Below are 18048 nucleotides of genomic sequence, written 5' to 3'. Positions count from 1 at the left end.
GAAAGGTCAAAAATGTTTAGCTAATGCAAATCTGTCCTGTGCTCTACTCCATACAGGCTGAGGTCAGTCCCCTCTGTAACATTATAGGAAGTAAAAGCATTCCTTCAGTGTGCTGATGATAACATTGTTTAGCATTGTATCCCTCTTTCTGATCACTGTAACTTCCTTACAGATCTAATGTGTAATATTTCCATCAGTGACAGGGCTCTGCTCTCTAACCCTTTGACACTGCTCCCTTTAAAATCTTTCCACATTGCAGCTCAGTGAGGACAATGTTGGGCAACTGGGCTTACAGCAAAGAGTAACTTTGTAAGTTCTATTAACTTGAAGGCACGATTCTTTGACAATACAATAAACAGTCCAGGGTTTGGTAGTCTAGGATGTAGGACTCCATAAGGCATGTGTTATTGTAAGAAAAGGATTTTATTTCATTTATATAAGAAAGCAAATGCATGAAATGCATCAAACGGCCTAGTTTTTTCCTCTCCAGTACGGTTTACCCCTTCCTTCTTCTCAGCAAAAATAACTAAGATTACTTTACATGCTGTTTAAGAACTGGCATGCAAGTGACCTACTCCAAATACTTCATAAAGACAAAGCAAAAGACCCACTGTTGCACAGAGGAACTCTTCCTTGTAGTGTTAACATCTGCCCAGCAATGGACAAAATCTGAACATTAGAGCTGCTGCTATAGAAATGAAAACATATGTGTCTAGCAAAATGATTGGGAGAAGAAATGAGGGTGTGCTTGGTGCTCAGCTGTCCCTTCTAGAAAGCTGTGTGGGAGGTATGTAGATGAGGCTTCACTGAAAGGGAAAGTAGTGGAAGTACTCTAGGTCTGACATATGCTCTCAACAAAAAATGTTTGATAAATCAGGCATTCTGCCACCCTATGGCATCCACTCACCAGAGCAGAAAATGAACGAGTTAAGAAGAGAGAAATTATGATGAAAAGAAAGAAGTTTCTGCTGTTAAGCTTGGCAGTCAGGAGGAAGCAATTCAATACCAATGTTGCCACACGTTGCGTGCGTGACCGTGGTCACAACAAATCGCATAATCTTGCATTGACTCAATTTCCCATCTGCAAAGTAGGAACAATTCTTTGTCAGAGTTTTCTTTTTTCTTTTTTATTTTAGAGCATAAATTTAGTCTTTGGTTTATTTAAATTTCAGGACAATGATTCATGCTGCTATGTCTACAACACTGCCTTACAGATTGGAATTTTTGTTTCCTATATTATATTTACATAGAACAGAAATTTCAAAATTTACAATTAGGAAATCTGTGCAGCAGAAAATAGGTACTGTCCTGTAATTAAAAATACAGTACATTGAGAAAGACAGCTTTCTTCCATATGGTACAGTTAAAATCCTAACAACTTGCATGGTTTCCAGGAATCTGGGAAATTGGAGTAAAGGTACAAATTAAGTTACTGCAAAAGCAGAACTACAAAAATCTGAAACAAATCCATAGCAAATTATTTAGGATTACTGCTTAACTAAGCTCTTAAACTTCTTGAACTTTCTTTTGTCTGTTTTAGCTTCACTCAACATTTCATCTGTCTTTGGGATTCAGCTTCCTGGAGGTAAATCAGAGGTTTTTATTCTTTTAAGCAAAGGGAGAATACTGAAGTTTTAATGATCAAAGCAATAGAAAGACATGTTCTCATCTCTGGAAATAAGCTGTGTACAGGCTGTTACCAGCATGCCACTACATTTCTTAGGTGTTTGAAACTGCATGTTCCCCAAAGGAGAGGTTTTTTTTTTTCACTCTGGCTAGTACAGCCACTTCAGACAAGCAGTACAGTTGTCTAATGATAGCAAATGGTCTGGTAAAAGAATTGGTGAAAAAGGGTAACCTCAAATTCTCCTTAACATATATGGTACTGTGTAAATGTCAGCATATTTGCTGACCACCACAGATGTCCCTTTAGCTGAAAAAATAATCATATATTCAGTATCTGTGTCTGTTATTTAAGTATCAATGTATAGCTCTATTTTTCTGGGTATAGCAACCTTATACCACTTTCAGAAAGGAGAGTCCTCATTCTACCATATACTCATTTATGATTCATGACATGAGAGACCACAGATTTGAAATCCTGCTTGCTTTTTTATGAGATAAAGAAAGTGATGGTTCCTATAACACTGATAATACTCCATCCAGAAAAGCAGAAAATGCTATATTTTGCTATCATACAGCATTTACTTGTTTTCAACTACATTATATTAGACCTCTATATAGATAAAAATGGAGAGAGAGGAAATAAACCTGCCATACCCTCATTAAGCAAAACGTTCATAGGCTATAAGGTTGAGGGGATCAATATGTTCATCCAGACTGATACCATTAGGCTTCCTCAGAAGACCTTGATTAATTGCAGCAGGTCATGTGCTTGAGCTAAGAATAGAGGATTACACAGAACAGTAAGTTCTCCTCAAAAGACCCTCAAAATTTTCACAATCATTGTTCAACCGCAATACCAGCTCCAACAGGTGTTTATTCATTGAAGGGAAGGAAAGAAGCTTACAGCACAGTGGCACTGAATATAGTCACAATGACTCTCATAAAGTACATCTGCCTTTCAAAATTCCTTTGGAAGTGGACCTTCAGTTCTATAGACATTTTTTTCTCCTGTTTTTTTGCTGTCTTCTGCTGGAAGATAGTCCTCTTGACTTTTTGTCTTTTCTTAACATCCTGACTGTAGATTTAGTTGAGAATCTGGATGCAGTATTTCCTAAATAAGTATGGGATCTAACCAACTTGGGCTTCACTCAAGACCAAATTCAGTGATACATCAGAGGCCCAAGTGAACCCTATAAACCTTTCCACCTCTTATACCTTTCTTAGGTTTAATCAGACCAGAAGGAAACTGCTTTATGGTGAACTTTGTAGGTAATTCCCTGCACTTGGAGAAATATTTACAATGTCCCTGGTCAGCAGAACTTAAGTGCCAAAAAAGAAATAGTAGTACATTAAACTTTTCTGGTCCTTTTCTTCATACATTATGCTGGGAAGAAATATGCTTTAGATCTAGATGTTCTAAAACCAGTAGTCATTGAATCACTGCACCTAAATAAGTCATTGCACCTCAATAAACACTGACAGTGTACTCAAAGGAGAACTATAACTCTGCACCTGCAACCACTGGAGGTCAATGCAATGTCTGCATTGCCTGGAAGCTTTGTTTTCTGTCAATCACTGACAGACAGTGGTGCACTTCTATCCATAAGTGCTTATTCAGCAAAAACATAGGTACAGACAACAAGCATTTAGAGAGTGGTAAAATGGAAAATACGAGCATAATTAAACAAAAAAAAGCACCCCAAAACACTGCTACTTTATATATACAAACTCTCAAGAAATTTCTTAATGATACAAAATTATATACATAAGCAGAAGAGCCCAAAAATACATATTAATGCATGTCTCTTAACTATATAAGTGACCACATACTGACATAGGTAGTTCCCTAACAGAAATTCCTTATCCAGTATGCAAAGTACAAAAAGCATTTATTTAATTTGCTGGGGAAAGAGTTGATATTTATTTCTCATGTCAAATTAATAGAATGAATAAAGAACTCAATGCTGACCTCTCTTTTTCATTTATTTTTTACTGTTAAGTCTACAGAGACGTGATGGTGCAATAAGTGAGATAAAATTCTTCAGCTAATATCTAAGCAATACAGAAGAGCTCCCTAACATCTGCCCCACAAGAATCCTCTGTTAAAATGTACCTGCAATCCATTTCTCAGTTAACTTTTGCTGTGGAATAGAGAGCATGTTTGTAGTTAAGGACTGTTTCAGACTTAAGGGGGATCATATGAAGTTCTTAGTCCAATGCCAAAGAATTCCTGTATAGTCCTGGATGTTTTTCTTGATCTCTCTCTCTGACTACCACTTGTCTATTTGCACCAAGGGGGATAACAGACTTGGTCTCTCACCTTGACTCTGTCTTTCTTTGTCAGACTATAAAGCCATCAGGAAGTTAATTTTGGATGGGTAATAAAAGAGGGCCCTGATCTTAATCAGGACTTCAAGACAAAAGAGTAGCTCACATTACCAGTAGCACTGTTATTATTAGTATGATTGCATGGTTGATTAACTGGACTCCACTGAACCATTACTTTGCCTTGGAGACAAGTACTTCTCCTCCCCACAACAATCTCTAACTTTATTAGAACAGGTTTTAAGCTCATACGACCCCGTCCATATCAATGAGATGTCAAAGATCACAATGAGTCAAAGGCTAGCAGATCTGTGAAGCTTGTTTGACATTCACCAAGAAATACAGTAAAAAGAAATGTAGGCAGTCCTCAGTCTTTTAACAGAAAATACTGGTATACATTGAGCTACACTTCCTCTTGAAAGCTGCATTAAATATGTAACCCTCCATTTTATCACTTCTTTTTCTTGCCAGTCTCACCGAAGGAGATGAAATGGATTGTAGAGCTTGGAAATTATGCTTTTGAACCTGATCCATGAGAGTCAGTGTGGATTTTCCATGGGAGCAGATAAACAGTAGTAAAATAAAAAATCTAGGTTAACAAGATGGTGCAAAGATATCATCCCATTCAGCCTCCTGTGTGAATATATGTGTAGGGGAAATATCTGTATGGATAATGGACAACATAAGGTACACCACGTACTATCCCTGAGGCCTAACTATGAAGTCCAGAGAAAGGCTGGATTTTGGACCTGTCTCTCAAAGGATTTGAAAAGTAAAGAGCATATTAGTAACTAGATTTAGGTCTGAAGAACTTCATTATCCATCTCAGGAGACAGCAGAGAAAAGCTGGGAGAAGAATACTGAAATCTTACTTCACCAATGCAAAAGGAAATCTTCCTTAAACAAAACTTTTCAATAGTTTATAAAAGTAGCCAATATAAATGATGTAGTGCCGTTAGAAACTGCCATAGACCCAGTCTTTAGAGCTAAAAAATAAAGTCTAATATATGAGCTTTACTACAAAACAAATAAAAATTTACGTTTTTTTCATGAAACATAAAAGCATTATAATTCTCTGTTGTTCATCCTTCTGTCACCAAAAACACTTCCTAAGGCACTCTAAATCTATTGTTTCCAAAGTGTAACTCTTCTCCGAAAGAAGTCAGGAAAAAACCCTGACATTTTCTGCAGCATTAGAGTACAACTACTAAATGTTGTATACCTCTAAATCATTGAGTCAAGGCATATTCTTAAAGACTTTTGTCTTTAGTCTTTTCTGACCATCATCTCACGTAGTGAGAAAAAGGCAGACATACACAAGACATAAATTTTCCAAAATTAAACAATCCAGCACAGTTGGACCACTGAGTGATCAATCTTCTGTATATCTTTTCGGCAATGAAAAAGTGCAAAACATCTTAAAGGGCTAAATCATTCTTACTAATGCCTCATACCTACTGTAATGCAATATGCTCTTTTCACTGCATCTAACTATGTGAAGTTAGTGGCATGTGTGCTTGCCTAACATTCATTGTCATTCCAAATATCCTAGAACAGAGAAGTCTGATAAAGGGATTTGTCTTCAATTGTAGTTCCTGTGGTATTTGAGCAGCAGCAAGGACTAATCTATTCTTTCTCTAACTAGAGGCGTGGTAAGAAATATGAGAGGGGTACTGTAGCTCTATCTGCAGTTAGAACTCATTTTCAATGTCAACGTCACTCCAAACATGAGCAGAATTTAGGCAACATAGCTACCTTGCTTTCAGCAGCTGCATCCTGGAATCCTTGTAACATCCTGTGCACTAACAGGAATAGATATGAAAAGTCCTTTAATTCTATTCTCATATTGTCTCCTCCAATCCAGCAAAATGTCTTTTGATTCAGAAAAACAAGCTAAGACATTAAATCTCACTTGTCTAGAATTCCCAAAGTGTATGTTCACCTAGTCTTCCTTGAAAATAAACACGAATACATACACATATAAGCCCTAATTCAGCTAGCAATTGCAATAATTTGAGCAAAAGCATGAAAGATCCAAAATGTATGTAATTAATTTCTTCTGTATCATGAAAATATTATTAGCAACAGCATCTGATCCTGTGTTCTTAGCAGTTTCCTTAGGCATTGTAGGATGGCATATAGTTCTCTCTACTGTGAACTGAATATATATTTCAAAGTTGGGTTCTCAGAGAGAAAATCTTTGTGTCTTGACCAGGGAAAGCAGATTTGCACAATTTATTAGAAATGGGATGTGAAAACCTTAGTGAGTTGTACTGATCAGAGGATCAGAACAAATAAGGGAGACCAAGTGAGTGCTTGAATTCAGGTTAATAGATAATGACATTAAAGTTTCAGTTTTTCAAATATATGAGCCCAATCCATAATAGAATATTCAAAACATTATCTGGAGATAAACAGACCCAAATACTGTTGCAATTTCTGAGTGCAAACCTCAAATATAATGTTCTCTCTTGTCCAGGCTTGGTGTGGAACTTTTAATTTGAAAATATTTTCCCTGAATTTTTTATGAGTATGGTCTTTTTATTATCAAGCAAATAGAGTTTATGTTCATAGCCACCAAAAAAAAACCAAAACCCAAAACACAACAACAACAACCAAACCAAAACAAAACCAACAAAAACAAAAACATAAACAAAACCAAAAACAACCAAAAAAACTTGTGCTAGTTTTCTCTTCATTACCTTTCTTGCTCCTAGCTCTCTTTATTTTCTTTGTGCTGAGTGATGTGTCTTGTCAGTCACCAGAAGCAGCACAAAAATAATAATTTTTTTAAAAAGAAATTAGGTAAAATAAACCAATGTTCTCTATTAAAATAACTAACACCAGCAGGAGTATTCAGTAATTAGATGTAAATGTGCATAGTAGTAAATCACAGCAGAGAAAAGAGAAAGACAGGGAGAGAAAAATTTAAAAAATCTCACCTACACTTTTAAATTTAATTTTCTATTAAAATAGAAGATGTTCTATTGGCAAGTTTATACATTTCTGATTTGTTTGATAGGCTCTCTTGAGTTATTGTGCTATTATCTTTTTTTCTCATGTAAGTAACAACATAAGAGATGGAAAAAGAAAATATTGCTGTGAACTTGTTGCTTCTTTAAAAGAATTCACAATTGAAATGGGAACATGTTTTCTTCCCAAAAGGTAGTAACGCAATACTCCAGCTTCATGACATGTTCCTTAGAATTGTTCTTCTTCTAAAAATTTTAGTAGAAGAATGGTAACTCTTCCCATGCTGGACAATTCACAGCCCATCCTTGCTTCTGAGAGTATGACAACCTTTGGAAGGAGCCTAAGCTTATAAATTTAAAGTTAATATTTGGCAGTTTCCACAGGACTCATGTTTGGCAAGCAGAGTATAGTAAAAAATGTGGCATTATTTTTGACCATATTTAAAAATATAGTTCCCTGAAAACTAAAAGGTGTTGTGGGGAATGAGGCCCTGAATTAGTTCTTCCCCTTTTGCAGAAGACTCAGTTTCTAAGAACAAGTTCTGTTTAATTAGTGTGGCAGTAGCTCCTGTTTTGATTCTGTTTTTTTCAGCTGTTTGCAACTTCCTGTGCTGGAATTTTGCCTGTAAAAACAAACAAACAAAACAAAACAAAACTAGAACAACCAAAAAAGAAATCAAACAAAAAAACCCAACCAAATAAACAAAAACAGCAACAACAAAAAATCAAATGGATTCAAAGAAAAGGAAATGGGAATTTTTCTTTCTTCTTGTGCATCTACTCGCTTGCAGAGAATGAGAAATTAAAAAGTCCTTCATTTACAATAATGTCTACTTGCAAAACTAAAAAATCAGTGTATTATCAACACTATTCCCACACTCAATCCAAAACGTTGTACCAACTACTAAGAGCATTAACTTTATCCTAGCTGAAATTGATTTTTTACAGACAAACTCTTAAGGGTTATCTACAGGTGAGTAGTGTTTTTTAGCTATTATTATTTGAATAGCTCTCAGGTCCACTGATGCACTGAGGTTAACAAGACAGTTCAACTAAAAATAACCTTAAATACAAAGATTCAGGGTGTGGAACCCTGTATTTAAAAAAAGGTGAACTGTCAAGAACTGGCTTGCACTGTGAAAATCTAAGACAGCGAAAATTAAGGCTAAAGTTATGTCAATTCAAACTATTGTGGAGGATAAATAAAAGCACAATAGGACAAAGTAACAACCTTAGCTTTGATTTTCTGGCTTCAGCTAGGGCTCATAAGTAGAAGTATTAATGTTGTGGAACAGAAAGGAATGGATACATTTTAGTATTCACTTTACAGTTCATATTAACTTATACTTCACTTTGTAGCAAAAAACTTAAAAATCTGTGTAAGAAAATTAAAATGCTTTAGTTTCCCTCATTCTGTGAAGCCCAAATACAGAGATATAACTTGGACAGATTATACTTTTGAAACACTCACATCTGCTAGGATATGGTCCTTCATAAAATCTTACATCCTCACTATCTAAAGATAGTATATTATTCTCACATATAAAACTGAAAAAAATTATCCTTACAGAAAGCTAAAAACTATTCTCTCCCAGACTTATATTTGATATAATTTCTGTTATTATTCCATTATGTCATTAAGGTTTTAGGGTAATATCCTGATATGACAAAGAAAAGAAAAAAAATGCAAGACATAGCTATTTGCAAAGCATATTAATTGCAGAAAAATGAAAGTTGACATTAGTTAAATATGTGGTTATTTCATGAATGTACAAATCACTGACTGTATAGCTCAAAGATGCATGGCAAGAATGCAAACACAAATGCAGCTCCTGAGGTAATGGTGAGAGTTCTTAGAAGTGCTTCTTACTGTATAGACACAAACTGACAAAATCTACTTTTTTTGGTGGTTTGCTTTACCGTACATGATGACAATATTTTTCACACACCTCCATAAAAACAGTAGGTATATCCTTCCGCCAGAGTCTGCAGTTATAAACATTATTCTGCCTGTTCACTGCAGTGTTTCCATTTACGAAGCCTGTGGAAGGTCTGAGGAGCACTGAGTGTCTGTGTTGAGTAAAAATTCTATCTTATTTCGAGGACCCCAAATAATCAGCATTGCTAACAAAACCATGAATCCAGCAGCTTCCAGTTTCTGAGTGTGTGGGGTGCATCACTCAAAGCTTTGTTCCAGCTGTTGTATGTTATACAGAAGCACTCCATATCACAGCTTCTGCTGCAGTTACTTATCATGTTAAAGACTGCTCTACCCCAATCTTTTTCTCTGCTTCATTTAACCACATTACAAAGCTTCCTGTTCAAGGCCCATCCAATCTTGTATTCTATTGTTATCCCACACACACTGCCTCCCAGCTTGGATCAAAGTTTTTCTCTGAGGTACAGGTGCTACTTTGCCCACTCCACGGTCAGCTCCCAGTGACCTACCTCAGTCCCGCTCCTGGGATATTTAGAGAGGGCTTCCTTCCAGAGTCATGACTCCTGCTCTTCTCTACCAGTTATCTCTCCTCTCACTATCCTTGAGGGATTTCAGGTTCCTCTACTGCTAATACTTGCACAAGGAGCTACCACAGAATCCAGGATGGAACCCAGAAGTCTCCTGTAGCTGTGTACAAGATGGGAAGAAACAAGAGCAAGAAAGGTGTTAAACCATGGGACTGGGTCTTTTTTCATTTTATTCAACTATGGACCAAGAACATTTCCACTAAAATTACTCAAATTAAGTAAATCATACTTAACACTGAGTTTTGGAAGAGGTCATTCTCTTGCTTCCTCACTGCTGTATAGTGTCTAGAATTGAATGTTCATGTGGGCTGCATTGTTCATTAAGTAGTTTTCTCTTTCTAAAAGCTTTCTGTTGTTATTATTATCAACACTCTTCTTTTCTTGATTATATGACAAAAACAGCACTCTCCTAGATGAAACGTATAAGAATTTCCCTATGGAAGAAAAGAAAAAGGCAGCTAAGGGATAATTTATCACAGTAGACTAAGGCATAACTATCAACTGACTGTTTTTTTAGACAGCCCTTATTCTTTTTATTCTTTCCTTTTCTAGGTTTTTTTAAATCATGTAAGTTCTCATCTAAAATTCCTTCCAGAGTTTTCTAAGGAATTGAAGCACATACAGTGAACATTTAGAACACAAATAAGAGTGCTAAACAACAAAAAACATTATATCATTTTTCCATCAAACTGTTCACTTTATCCTCTACAATCTCATTGATAAAATCTAGTAATCCTGACAATTTATGATCCCTTTGATTCCAGCAGTATTTCTCCTTTAAATTTCTAACTACAGTCAAAATGCAAAGCTTAACACCCCTGATGTTTGAGAGACTTAATAGTATTTCTTCAAATAGATGTATGTTATAAGGACATTAATGTTTCAAGAATGAATATGAGGACATAACAAACCTTGTTTCTAGAATAAACACTACATTGATTGTAGAGCATTAAAAGATGCATGATTTGGAGATATTCTGCTAGAATGTGACACTAAGTTGGCTACATGCACTGAATGGCCTTTATTATCAAGTGTGTAGTGCTTTTGTTATGAATTCATTGCACATTCAAAAAGCATAGGTTTTTTTCCTGGATCAGAATTCATCCAAATAAAAGAGCTTTTCCAGAAGAACTCCGAAGACATTAATCTGTTAGAGCAATTCCCTTTATGAATTTTATTTTTTAAAATCTTTTTCTTTTTTAAAAAAAATTACATACTAGAGGCACCAGAGTTCTTGAAAGAGAACACTGAAAATCTTGGTCTATAAACACACTAAATGGGTACTGGGTTTTTCTGCTCTGTTGGGCTTGGGTAAAACTGATTTGGTTGAACTCGAGCAGGCATTAGCAAACTCTCTTTTAACTAGAGAAAAGTTAAGAAGAACTCAACCTCTGCCTCTATATACATTTAAGAGTACATTAAGGTAAGTTTTTGTGTGATACCTTAATACACAGTTTTCTAGCTCTCATCCAGATAATTAATTTTCCACAGGATGGTCACATATATCACCCATAGCTATAGTACCCATTCATAAGCTTTTTTTACAGTACTCAGTCCCAAAATTGTCCATTACATAAAGGTAAAATAACTGAGCTATCTAAGCTACCTGAATGGATTCCAAATCAATACGGTGCCCAGTGCCACAGATCTGAAGTTTTCTGTCTCATATTTCTCATGATCTAGTACAGGTTAAGGACTTGCCTAAGTGTGCTCTTGTTAATTTAAAAATGGGGACATTAGACTTGTACAGCCTAAGCTACCTGTCTGAGCTCAAAAAGGATGTTTGCATTAGGAATGGAACCCAGTTTCTGCAAACTGAAGAAAAATATCTTAACTGACAGATCATCATCTATGCTCTGATTAAAGAAGAAGGATCTATATAAAAACAAGTTTTACTGCTCTTAGACACAAAATGTCTTCATTAGCCTTTTCTTCACATAAAAATATCTATACATGTTTTAAATTTTGATTAACATCAAGACATGGTATTCTACATGCAAACTAGCAAGTGTACAAGCACAGAGCAAGAGCACTTTTCAGCACTGCTTTTGCCATTTGGATGTCAGTCAAGCAGCCAACTGATACAAGCAGCAAATTTAAGTATGTGCATATGGGACTCCTAGCTGCCCCTCCTGCCCCACCATCAGTGTAAGCAACAGACTTCGACAAGCTTCTAAACTAGACATATCAAATTAATTCGTGGTGTTTTTTAAGAAGCTGAAGTCCCAGGCCTTCATTCTCAAGTTTGGAATACGAAAATGAGATATCAGGCCTGACATGTACACTTCAGTATCTAAAACACAATGTCTTTTGGAAGCAGATTACTTACACGTGCAAGCTTTTCATAGTACAAGAAGTGAAGAACAATGTAGAAATTATAGAACAGTTCACTTACCATGACCAAACCACAAGAACAAATTTACGGGAGAGGCAGTACGACATGCTTCTTCTCAGAACACATACACCATCTGTGTTCCTCTGAAGGAAAAAATTTATTTTCCAGCATGCTAAAGAATATATTTCTTCTCTTTTGGGTAACCATCTCAGACACTGACATACTTTTCCAAGGAAAAGGCTGCATCCATTTTTTTAGACATCTTGGTTCTGAAATATTTTGTGTAATTATATAGAGAAAAGGAATTAACATTTCTAAATACAGTGCTTCTGAAAACTATCTTGCTGAAAACTGACCTTTGTATCATTAATTTGGATAGTTTATTTTTTTAGCTGCGTAGGTCTTGTGAGATTCAGTGTAGAGGAATAAAAGGAACAGAGGGATTTTCAGTCAAAAACTCAGATTCTGCTTCTGTTTGACATGAGGGATGGTGCTTTTCTTCATAAGCAGCTCCCCTAATATTTAAATCTGCCCAGAACTAATGCAGTGAAGACGAAGTTGGAACCCAGCATAATAGAAAGAGGAATGACAAACATATGGGACAGGTGAAAGAATCTAGACTGCAGTAATAAAATTGGAATCTTCCTTGAATTACAAGCAGTGTTCCCTTAAGCTGTCATTTAGTTAAAGTTTACTGACAGGTAGAATAAGCATTAGTACTACACTGGTGTTTTTCAGGAGAGGCCATTTCTTAACATGGCTAGCAAAGAGTTTTAAGAATAGTTTTAGCACTCAGTGATATTACAGAACCAATAGCCAAATAGATATTTTTATCTCTAAATTTGTACCTCTGTTTTAGCAAGCTCTATGTCTGGACCCTGTCCTGAAGAGAATCAATCCTGAAACCAAAAATCCAGAGTTCATCCTGGGAGTACAAGTTTATAAGCACAAGGAAGTAATGATGGTAATTTCCAAATGGATTTGCATGTGTCCTTCAAGGGTTTCAGTAATTATCTACTCAGGTTGGTAAAGTGATGAAACATCACTTACATTAACACAATTTGTAACTTGCATGCTTTTTAAATGTAATGGTGGCAAGAACCATTCAAAGACTTCATTTACTTGTTCATATCCACAGTCATTGCAGGAAAGCATAGCTAAAGGGCAGGTACAATTGTTCCTGTGTGCACGGAAGTAGTATTGAAATCAAAGAAATGGGAACTCACATTGTCCCTGGAAAACAAAGTCACAGAGCGTTTCTCTGGCCCATGTGTCATCTTCTTGGAGTACTGTAAATACTCTGTTTCCTTGATTACTGACCTTGTAGATCATGCAGTTAGGTAAACATGGTGCCTATGGTTAACCTTAAGGAATGCATAATAAAATCCATCCAGTGACATATTCTCTTGCTGTTTGCTGAAACAGTAATTAGAACTGGAAAGAAGGTGCTCTATTGCTGAGGGTCTTCCTCATCTGACCAGAAGTGCAACACTGGTATGAGTATATACACTTTGGCTTATTTCAAACAATCATTGGCTTTAGGTGGAGATTTTCTGGCTTAGGGTTAAATCAAGAGACTCTTAGAAAACTGTTCATTAGAAAGTCTTATAGCTCCTTAGCTGCATAACAGCCTGACCTATCACAACAAATCATAAATAAGATCATAAGCATGAGTTCCATTGTCAGGCACAAGATATGCATAAATACACCCCTCTTATTCAGAGTGCAACCTGGATGGGATCATACCTAGATGTTGATGCAATCAGGATTGAACATAAGATGATGTAAATCCGCAGAACAGGAACAGCATCCTAGCTACTCATCCTTTTCTTGGTTTTTACTGTCTTGCTTTGATTTGTGTCCTTTGCAAATTTTCAGTTCTATGTGTTCCCAAAACAAAATAAAAAAACCAAACACATTGAATTTTAGACAGAGTAGGATGTTTATTTACAATTTTTAAAATTTCCATTTCAGGATTTTTGCACTGTCTGTGAGAACAAAGTAGTCTTCTAACACACAAAACTGAATACTAAGACTTTTATGTCAGTATAGGTAAAGCTTGAAGAAAACAACAAATACCACAATTCTTATTCTAAAGATCAGATATTATGTATTTAAACATCTATAAAAAATTGCAAACAGGTTTCACATATGTTTCCTATATTTAATGCATAGCAAAGGTGTGGATTGTAGTCTGCTGTTAGAAAAATTCAGCTTTCAGAGGTGAATTTTTAAAATTGTTTTTCCCTTCCACTTCCTTTTTTCTGTTGCCACATAAACGCTTCCAGCTCTCTATCACTCCTGCTTCTGTGGAAGCATTGTGGAACTTGTGTCATTAATTAATAAAGAAAACATCTTCCAATGACAGTTCTGAAATGGTACCGAGCTGTATTTTTGTCACGGTTTAGGAACGGTATTCCTAATTTCAGCAATCGCACTGAAAAGAAAGCCACAAACTACTCCCTGCTCCCCTACATCCCAACATCCCCTCCTGTGAAAGGGACAAAAGGAAAAGATCAAGAGATGAGATAAGGAGCAATTTACTAGAAACAGCAATGATATAAGAAAACAAAAAGTAGCAGCAACAATATTAATAAAAGTGTACAAGAGATGGTGATTCGCATGCAGAAAGACCCACCACGGCTGACCTGACAGCTGCTCAGCAATGAACAGAGGTGGATGGGCTCTCTGCCCCACCATGGGCCCTGCTCCCAGAAGCAGAAGTCACTCACTCCTGCCCGGCGTGGTTAGCTGGATGGATGGAACAACCCAGACATGCCTACATGGCTCAAGCCTCCACCTCTCACAGCTATTGCCTTTTGGCAGTAACTAACTCTGTCCTGGCTGAAACCAGGACAATTTCTCATCAAAGTCATATCTAGGATCCTCCACTAATATCAAAATAAGCTGAAATCAGAATTTTGTCCAAGTTCTCAAATAACAATATTCAGGATGTCCTTCCTCTATCACATTAGCACCTTCATACCTAAGGAGGATCCCTTCTATGCAACACTCACAAAAAAATAGTTTCAAAACAAGAAAATCCCAGATGAACTGACATCATCTGAAGTTTTAGTGTATCTCAAGTTCCCTAAAAAGTTCCCTTTTTCCCATCCATTCATAGTCAATGAAGACTGACACCAACAGACTGATTGGGTCACAGTTTGTAAACTGAAAAACAAAAAATAGTAGGAGAGGAAGAGAAAAGCTAAAAAAGAAGGTACTTCCAAATTTTGTTTTGTTTTGCAGAAAAAGATTTTGCACATGAGCGCATGAGATGTGACTTCTAGTTTAAAGAAAAATTAGTCATCTCCATCTAACACCAGATATAGCCTGCACATGTGAGTCTCTTCCATTGCATTCTGCTGACAAAGGATTTGATAGGTGCTGCTACAAATGGAACATCTATTGTCCTACAATAGAGAAGGAACCAGGAAATGAAGATATAAAAAAGGAAGTTGTTGTCCATCATTTTGCTATCCTATTCCAATGATTTATTCTATAAATTTTCTTCATCAAGGTATGAAGCACAGTTCAATATACCAGTAATATTCATCATGGCTACGTAGAACCAGCAACATCTCATCCTACTTAATAACATCTCAGACCATTCCTTAGTTTTCATTAGAGGAATATGGTACACAAGAGAAGAAAAAAGCCAAGAACTCTCACAGTGACTGAAGTAGCTCAAATCATCCTGTTTTCTACCTTATTGTACTGCAGTACCTCTAGCTGCAAAATGCCAGAACATAAAGGCCTAGCCAGAATATTATGGAGGAAAGGGAGAAGAGTTTAGAAAAGGTATTTGAGTGGAAATTATTGAGAACATCTTACAATTCTGGCAAGCTTTCACAGCTTACGTTTTTTTTCTACCCTAAAATCACAAGCAGATGTGAGCAAATGGTGTGTAAAAGCCTGAGCTGCCACCTTAAATGGAAGGGAAAAACAAAAGCAAAAACAACCTAAGAAGCAGCACCTGCAATACCAGAACTGTGAGAACAGTTTTGAGGAATTGAAAGGTTTGGCTAAATTTCAGGAGAACTTCTTAAATTGCAACCGCTTCTTTGAACAAAATGTGGTCCACAGAACTTAAGGTATCCACCTCAAAATGTCCTTTTCTGTGCTAAAAAGCACCTTATAACAATACAATTAGTAAGAGAGAAAGCAAAGCTTGGAAAGTTAGAACTCCGCAGTTATTCTTAAAATAACTGACTCTCAATTGTTTTCCATCTTCTGTCCAAATAAAGCTTATAGATGAATCCAGAATAAATTTTGTACCACCACTACCATTGTTCATCCTGCAGACTAAGTGAATCTGCACAAGAAGGGGGTCCATAATAGGGCAATATTTTCAAAGAAAGCACATTTAAGCTGTATCAAGAGTTCAGAGAGTGGTGAAAGCAGGGGGAAAACAGACATATTCACAGCCATTCAGAAAGGAAGACCCAATCCTTGGTCCCCTGTGGAAGGGCCAGTAGTTTAAAATAAGACCAAGATAATTTAATGACTATGTCTAATGGTAAGCACTGAGTTTCAAAATGCACTTCCCCTGACATACTGACTTGGTGTTCTTGCTCAGTACTGGATCTTCTCAGTCTGGCAATTTTTTTATGGTATGCCTTTAATTTCTCCAGCGCCAGTTAAACCTAACATAACTTGTAGTTTTCAGTACAGAATAGAATATAAACATAGTTGCCTCTCTCAGTGAAGCCTAAAGAATCAGGATATCTGGGAAAAGTGTGGTATGTGTATCTACAGAAATGTTGTAAAATTGCTTCATTTTGCAATGACTGCTAGTTAATTTTTTGATTCGCAGCTGCTCAAGAAATTTTGTTAGCAACTTTTAATATCCTAGTCATGCAGTGGCAACATTTCATGAAAAAACACTGAACTGAGAACAAACCTAGGACAGATCACTGGTTCCCATCATTCGTAATACCAAACCTTTCATTTTATTTTCAAAGTCTGCAGCCATCAGAATCAAGCATATGTAAAATGAAGCCTCTAACCTTTATAATTGATGAAAGAAGCTGAAACTTTTTGACAAGTATACTTCAGCTCCTCAAAGACACCAAAACAAATTTTAAAGCCTCAAGATACCCTTATCATACGTTTTTTGGAGAAGTCGGGGGGGGTTCTTACTTTTATGTTGGCAGTACTACAAGTTTCCCATCATCTTCTGCAATTGCAGTAAGGGTTACAAGGAGAAAGCTGAGTAAAAGAAGCAGTGACTCCCAAGCTGCTAAGCCCGTATCAAGCCAAACACACCTGCACATACCTTCTGAATCAGTCTTGTCTCACAGCTAAGGGGAAGGGCTAGAAACACTTCTTTACAACACAACCTGGCAACATGTCAGAGAGGTCACGTCAGCTCTGAGCATGCTCTCACAGTTTTGGGGATGGTAGGTACCTGAAGCGTGGTGTGGTCTGATGCAGCTGCCCAAAGAGCAGGACTTTCGCTGGAGCCAGGCAGCACCCACATAAGTGGCCCTTGAGCACTGATCTTGTTACCAGGACACAGGCAGCCACAACAGTCCCCACAAAAGTGAGGCTGGTCTTGCTATGGTTGCTCAACAGCCACCTTCACAAATGTCACCATAAAATTCCCCGGGATGGGCCTAACAGTGCAATGAAGGATTTACTGGCAGAATGCAGTTAAAATGACCTCTGAAGGATAGTCCCAAAAGCTTCACCACCAAAACATTTCCCAAATCTAAACACTTCTGTAAACATCCTTTTCTGGTGAAAAGTACAAAGAAGAAGGAAGATTTTCAGGAGGAACTACAAGAATAATCAGAAAAAATAAATGTTCTTTCACAGCTATTCAAGTGTCTTTGGTTCTTCTTAATGCAACATTTGTCATCACAAGCAAGGTTTCACAAACCCTGAGATTAATTCATTTGGGTATTTAGATTCTAGTCACAGTCCAGAGTTACTTACTGACCTTCCACCTGGTGTATTTTTACCAATTTTTACAAGTAAAATAGAAATAATTTACAAAAAAGTTAGGAGCATTAGTAAAAAGCTAGTATTTTTTGCTAGTGTTAATAAAAAATTTGAGAATATAAAACAAACCAGATGCTATGATATGTGTCATTCTACAATATACCTTAGCCTTTCTGTTAGGTGATATAGGGAGAGTGAGAAAAAAATCTTCTGGAGGTCTTCCTTCCAGAGCAGAAAATTACTAATAATTCCACTAAGTTGCTGAGATAGCTCATAATCACTGTGAATAAAAAAAACAACCCTAAATTTATAAAGCAG

At 36.5% G+C, this 18048-nt stretch overlaps 1 long non-coding RNA gene across 1 annotated transcript; it reads right to left on the bottom strand.

The window, feature by feature from the left end:
• Positions 1–480: 480 nt before the first annotated feature.
• LOC134564614 (uncharacterized) lies at positions 481–17322 on the bottom strand. Its single transcript, XR_010083584.1, has 6 exons — positions 17195–17322; positions 13531–13664; positions 11845–12053; positions 9679–9883; positions 9372–9549; positions 481–7546 (listed from the first exon to the last, which is right to left on the bottom strand). It is a non-coding gene; the product is annotated as an uncharacterized LOC134564614 (long non-coding RNA).
• Between the last annotated feature and the right edge of the window lie 726 nt (positions 17323–18048).

The sequence above is a fragment of the Prinia subflava genome, chromosome Z (assembly GCF_021018805.1).
Source record: "Prinia subflava isolate CZ2003 ecotype Zambia chromosome Z, Cam_Psub_1.2, whole genome shotgun sequence".
Taxonomy (NCBI): domain Eukaryota; kingdom Metazoa; phylum Chordata; class Aves; order Passeriformes; family Cisticolidae; genus Prinia; species Prinia subflava.
This window is presented reverse-complemented; position numbering and strand designations above follow the sequence as displayed.